Below are 6,091 nucleotides of genomic sequence, written 5' to 3' on the forward strand. Positions count from 1 at the left end.
CAGGCCTGTACTGTTGCAGTAGGACAGGTCTAGTGTTTAAAATGGTAGGAGAAGGAGATGTGGTGTACAGGGTTATCCCATGGGAACAGAGGCTAGTCCAGCATAACAAGAAGCCTGCAGGACCACTGTTTGACATAAAATGCCACCAGCAGTCTCTCTGTCAACTGCATCTGCCACGCTGTGAGGACCGCTCTGCAGGCGGATGTAAATTCTTGTCAGTGGTCCATGTGACAGATGAGGACACTGAGTTCACCTCTCCCGATAAAATGACAAAAACTCATGTTATTATAAACATTCCTGGTGTTTCTAATTACCGGTATGTCGATGATCAAAACTTGGCCCCTCACACATACGTGTTGCTAGACTACTCTGATCTGTCTGTGCTCAATGTGTGGTTGCTACATGGAAACATTGTGCATGATGTGCTGCACAAACAAAGGAAGAAACTAGTTGGATATGAGAGCCTCATAGCCTCAAAAACTGAACTATGCCCAAAGCAGGAGTACAAACTTTCCACTTCTCCTGAAGATGACTTAATTCTAATACATCCAAAGAAGGCAGAATTTGACAGTGAATCCTACAGTGACAGTAACAACTACATCCTCCCCACGTTCCGGGTGACTTTAAAAAAGAAAATTGAATATATTAATCTCCTTCTGAAAGGCCGTAACGATCAGTGTGTATGGGATGTGCTAGTTAGTCTTCCCTCAGATGCCGTAAGTCAACCCCAGGGAACGGTTCAGAGTGGTCTCTATTCAAACAAGAGGCTGTTCCACATACGTCACAAATTCATAAAGAGTGTATCGATACAGGTGCTCAACGATCTGCTGGACGAGCTTCTTCACAAAAAGGTGATAACTGACTCTGAGAGGGAGAAAGCGGATACATTGCAACAGGAAAGAGTCAAGGCTCGTTTTATCATCGACACAGTAAGGAGGAAAGGGGAAGCTGCAAGTACAGAGCTGATCGTGAGTTTCTGCAAAGTAGACCCTTGCTGTGCCCACTCAATCCTTATGGGGCCCTAAGCAGAATTGGATTTGGGGCTCCCCCCCACCACCTCGGTGCTGCCATTAATTGACTATTGTCAAAGCTTCATCATTCGTACCTGTAAATCTAACACACATAAGTTGTTTTGCCATATCGCCCAGACACCCATCTGTATTGGCAACATACCTTTATCTTTCTGTTTTTTCTCATCTCTTTTCATTGTGTATGAATGTGACACCAGCTCTGACAGAGGCAGTGGGAATTGTTTAAAACACTAGTAATAACTAGCCAGTCTGTACAACACAATATTGTTTTTGTATGAGTAATATTGACATAATATATTGAGAAAAATCAAGTGTTCTTGGGGGCCATATAAGCAGATGAGGGCCCTAAGCGGTTGCTTATTTTGCTTATTCCACCTTAGGCCCTGCTCTATATTGAACTGGTGGTTAGAGAGGATCTGTAACTGTAATAACCCTACCACTTGACAAAGTCTCCTTGAGCAAGGCAATTTCTATCACAGATTACAAAGTTTTCAGGGTTGACCGTATTAGCAAGGGAGGCGGTATTGCTATATATGTCAAGTCCAAGCTCAACGCTGCTGTAACCTTATCGATGACCAAAGCCAAACACTTTGAGATCCTTGCTCTTCAAGTAAATGTATCAAAGGACACTCGCATCACTGTAGTCGGCTGGTGGCTGCTACAGAACCCCCTCTGCTGTGAGAGGTGCTCTTATCTGTCTCTCTGACATTTTGCACAAGCTAAATAATTCAGAATTCGTACTTTTAGGAGATTTGAACTGGGACTTTTTATCACTTGTATCGGACCCCTTTAAAGAACTGTGACTCTCTATTCGATGTGTGCTGGTTAAAGTGTGCTTTGATTACTTTTGCATTATTTGATTTTGTATTTGGAGTGTTGTGTGTGTTTTTGGGAGTTTCTGCCTGGACTGATTCACAGTCACTGAATCACAGACACCTGGGGCAGGGGAATTGACACTGGGGAGCCAATGGACGGGGGAACATTTCTTCTTTATCAGGAGTATGCAAAGGACGGGAGAGGAGAGCAAGCCAGAGACAGACAGAGCCAGCAGCCGACCGAGACAGCCATGTCCCCGCCAGCAGCCGACCGAGGCAGCCACGTCCCCGCCACAGTGACCCAGGACCCCGGCTGAGGAGGAGCAAGGAACCGGAACCGACACACTATAACTCAGGCCTGATTGCCGTTACTGGACGAGGCTGGAGCCTTGTCCAGGGCACTGTGAGTATCTCACGATTGTTATAGTGATTGTCTGCCTAGCCGGGAGTTCCTGAAATAGAGCAACCAAGTTACGTTAATTTGCAATCACAGTATTATAGCGCTACTGCTGTGGGACCGCGACAACACGTACTCGCCAGCCTTTTCTCTTATAGAGGCCACCTCCGAGGGAGTGGACGGCGGAACCGAGACGTGACGGAGCCAGAGCGCTGTGTTTGAAGGATCGCTGGTAGGTGCACATCATGAAACGCTCGGCGGCATGCCTCCTGTGAAAGCCGCTTTGACGCTGCATCTTGATAGGCTGTCTTGCTCTATTTCCGTGTCTGATTGGTCCATTTCAACCTCGCGCCCCCTGCCGCTGGAACCGCCCAGCGTTTCGCTGTCGCAGACTAGAGGCGGCTTGTCTCTGACGGTGCAGCCACATCTACGCGTCATTTGACGCGGGCTGACGCTGCTGCCCATCCACTTTGTATTGGAACATACTGCTCGACGCCTCGCAAAGCATGCTGGGAGACCAAGCGAGCGTAGCAGGCTCGTGAAGCGACAGTGGGCAACAGAGGGGGCGGGGTGGAATTTGACAAAGTACAAAGCTAGCCAATTGAGCTCGTCCTAGGACCTATCCTACCCTTCCTGTCCTCTTCCACTTCCTCTCTAACACCAATTTTCAAAGAAGCAAAGTAAATCTAGCAGCAGCTAGCTTGGGAGCTAGCTGCTGCTTCCGGATTTCCACGCCCACCAAGCGTCAAGCGTCCATAGAGCCAAGCGTCAGCCCGCGTCAAATGATGCGTAGATGTGGCCGGGCCGTGAGCGGCTTCACGCTTGCGGGGCGGGACTAGGGCGGGACCTTTCGTTAAAGCTACCCAATGACAGCTCTTCCTACACATTTCCTCCCCCCACCCTCCTGTGTACAACGTTTCTACAGGCTACAGCTCCAAGCTGGAAGCTGGTTTCCACGCCCACAAAATGCTGCGACGAGGCGGAAAAGCGATTTTGCCATTGTAGATGTGCACGAGGCGTGAACGTTGGTGCGGCGCTGTTGGGCGGCTGGTTGGACCCCGCCCGGAAGTGAGGGGCACGTCTGCCTGGCTGGGACTATTGAACACACGCGGGACTCTATCTGGACTGTTTAGCCTGTTTTAAGAATTATTTTAATCAAATTGGTTTTATTTGTACATTTTTTATCCATTTTATTCCCTGTGTTTTAGCTGGCTTTTAAAGCCCTTAACCCCATTTTTATCTCTGTTTGAAATGCCCCGTTTTTAATACCTTTTATATTGTAGTCAATAAATGGTATTTGTTTGGGTACAGCTGTTTCCGTCTCTGTCCTTGGGTCTAGTTTACACTGCTCTCCCTTGTACAGAACCTACATTTTACATTTTGGTCCTTCTCTAATAGAGTTCCTAGGCTCTATCAAAACAAACCTAAGTGGCGTTGTCAGGCAAGCACCATCAAAGAATGCCATTACATAAGCACTTCAGTGAACAGGCTTTCTTGCATGATTTGTTTTATAGGATCGACCGAATCGATCTAATTCCTAATGTTGATTGTGCCCTGGAATATTTCCAAAGGGAATTGTTATCTATTTCTGATAAGCATGCCCCTATTAAAAAGCTAAGAGTCGGTGGGAGAGACGATCCCTGGTTTTCCAAGGAATTGTCTGACTTAATTAAACAAAGGAATTTAGCTTGGGCTAATGCTAGACACACAAGTGTATCAGCTGATTGGACCAATTTTAGAATACTGCTAAATAAATGCACTAGATTAATTAGGAGCTCTAAATCTTCTTACTATTTGAAAGCTATAACCGAGAACCTCAGCAATCCGTCCAAGTTTTGGAAACAAATTAAGTCCTTAGCAGGTTCCAAAGTTAATTCTGGCCTTCCTGACCATATACTTATGGATTCTGTTCAAGTGAAGGATAAGGCTGATATTGTGTCTACTTTTAACAAGCACTTCATATCTGCTGGTGCAGTTTTTGATACAGGAAGGACACAAGCCCAACCTACGATCTCTGCTGCTGTGAGCCCTGTTAATGTCCTTCACAGAAACTCTTTTAACCTTAAGCCCATCTCTCATGAAGATGTTCTTAAAGCCTTAAAAGGTATTGACCCCAAAAAGTCAGCAGGTCTAGACAATTTGGATCCTTACCTCTTAAAGACAGCCGCTGATGCAGGGCCGGTTCCAGAACAAGATGACTAGGGGTGCATCCTAGATAGGAAGGGGTGCAGATGCCCGGCCGAAGACCCTATTTGACATGTTATTTTACTAAAAATAATGCATTTGACCATCATTTCAAGTAGAATGATACCACCCAAGCAAGAATATTTCAAGTGTTTCAAGTGCTTTACTGAAATATTTGGACCATATAATGATAATACAATTATCTCAACCTTAAAAGGTTACATATAGGTGCCAAAAAGCCATAAAATCACATCAAAGAACAAAGAAAAACAACAACTATAATTCAAGTTTAAACAGTAAGTGTGCAGCTGTAGCATTTATTAAAAAAAAAAAAAAAACTTTTCAACTGAGCATGCAGACAATTAAAATAAGGGTGCAATACATGCTTTTGCACCCCCGTAGAACCGGGCCTGCGCTGATGTAACTGCAAAGGCTGTGACCCACATGTTTAATTTGAGCCTCCTTTCAAATATAGTTCCCAAAGTGTAGAAATGTGCTTACGTCCTGCCCCTTCTTAATGGTGGAGACCCTGCAGAGTTAAACAATTATCACCCCATTTCTAAGTTGCCTATTTTGGCCAAAGTCCTTGAATCTCTTGTGAACTCCGAGATAAAAGATTTTCCAACTGAGAACAACATCTTCACTGGGGTTCAGTCAGGTTTCAGATCAGGGCACAGCACAGTTACTGCAGCTATGGCAGTGACAAATGACATCATCAAAGCTCTGGATAGAAAGCAAAGCTGTGCAGCCTTATTTGTTGATTTATCACAGGCTTTTGATTCAGTTGACCATACACTGTTGTTGGCCAGGCTATTGATGTATAGCCTGGTTTAAAAGCTATCTTACTGATAGAACGCAGTGTGTCTATGCAGATAATCATAAGTCTAGTTTTCTGGAAATCTCTAAAGGTGTGCCCCAGGGCTCAGTTTTGGCTCCTATGCTGTTCTCCATTTTCATAAATTACCTTGGAAATGGACTGCAGCCAGCGAAGTTGCATCTTTATGCGGATGACACAGTCGTGTACTGTTGTGCTCCATCTGTGGCTCCATCAGCGGCAGCGCTCCAGACTGCCTTTCAGTCTCTTGAGACCGCACTCGACAATCTTAAGTTTGTCCTGAATGCTCAGAAAACTAAACTGATGATATTCTCCAGAGCTTGCACTCAACCAGTGATACTGATCCAGACTGCTATGGGTAAACCCATTGAGAAAGTCTCTGCTTATAAATACCTGGGTATTTGGTTAGAAGCTGTCTTACAATGTTCATGTAGACAATCTAGTTAAGAAACTTAACCAATGCTGGGTTTTTATTTTCGAAACAAAGCCTGCTTCCCCTTTGAAGCTAGAAAGAAATTGGTGCAGGCTACCCTCCTTTCAAAGCTCGACTGTGGTGATGTCTTATATCTGCATGCAGCCTCTTCAGTTTTAAAGAGGCTGGATCCTGTGTATCATGCTTCCTTGCGGTTTATTACCACGGCTAAGGCACTTACTCATCACTGTAGCCTGTATCAATTAGTGAACTGGTCCTCGCTTTATGCACGGAGGCAATTTCATTTCCTTGTTTTTATTTATAAGGCTCTTATTGCAAGCCTGGTTTTACATGCTGGTTTTACTGGTTTTTAATGCTGCATGCTCAGTTGAAAAGAGTGTTGTTGTTTTTTTGATT

Source organism: Poromitra crassiceps (assembly GCF_964638095.1).
Source record: "Poromitra crassiceps genome assembly, chromosome: 17".
In the NCBI taxonomy this organism is placed as follows: Eukaryota; Metazoa; Chordata; class Actinopteri; order Beryciformes; family Melamphaidae; genus Poromitra; species Poromitra crassiceps.